General features: G+C 69.0%; 1 protein-coding gene across 1 annotated transcript in view; it reads right to left on the reverse strand.

The window, feature by feature from the left end:
- The window catches only part of SHANK3 (SH3 and multiple ankyrin repeat domains 3), a 35477-nt gene that overhangs the window by 3674 nt on the left and 31222 nt on the right, over positions 1 to 581 (reverse strand).

Here is a 581-nt window from a genome sequence, read left to right on the forward strand (position 1 = left end):
AGGAGGGACGCCAGCTTCTCATCCTCCCCTGCGGACAGAGGGCTCCGTGAGGCCGGCGGGGCCCGTCAGGACCCCACGCCCGCGCTCCGGCCCTGCCCAACTCCACCCCCGGCGGCCGCGTCCCGAGGCGTCAGAGGAGCTGCTGGCAGATGTGATCAGGGCGGGTGCGGCCTGGGGTTGGGGAGCCCTGAGCAGAGGACCTGAGCAAGGCCCCCAACCTGGGCCCCTCCCTGGATGCCCAGAGTCTGCACCCTAAGCACTGCGCTGGTTCAGGTGGGCCCTTTCGAAGGCCGCGGTGAGACATCAGTTTGGGTAGAGGGCCCGAGGTGCGCCCAGCAGAGGCTCCGCCCACCAGGTTGGGACAAGGTCTGCCTGAGCATCAGGACATGCAGCCCGCCAGGAGACACCCAGGAGGACCGGGGCAGGCCCCAGTCCCCAGGACAGAATGGCAGAGAAGAGCTGGGGCCTGGTGCAGATTCCCACTGCAGACTGAGCACTGGCCGTGGGACAAGCAGGTGTCACCCGGAGGCCCTGGTGGCGACCAGAGGCGGGAGGGCGACAGTCGAGAATGAGAGGGACGC

This window comes from Pteropus alecto, unplaced genomic scaffold, assembly GCF_000325575.1.
Source record: "Pteropus alecto unplaced genomic scaffold, ASM32557v1 scaffold118, whole genome shotgun sequence".
In the NCBI taxonomy this organism is placed as follows: domain Eukaryota; kingdom Metazoa; phylum Chordata; class Mammalia; order Chiroptera; family Pteropodidae; genus Pteropus; species Pteropus alecto.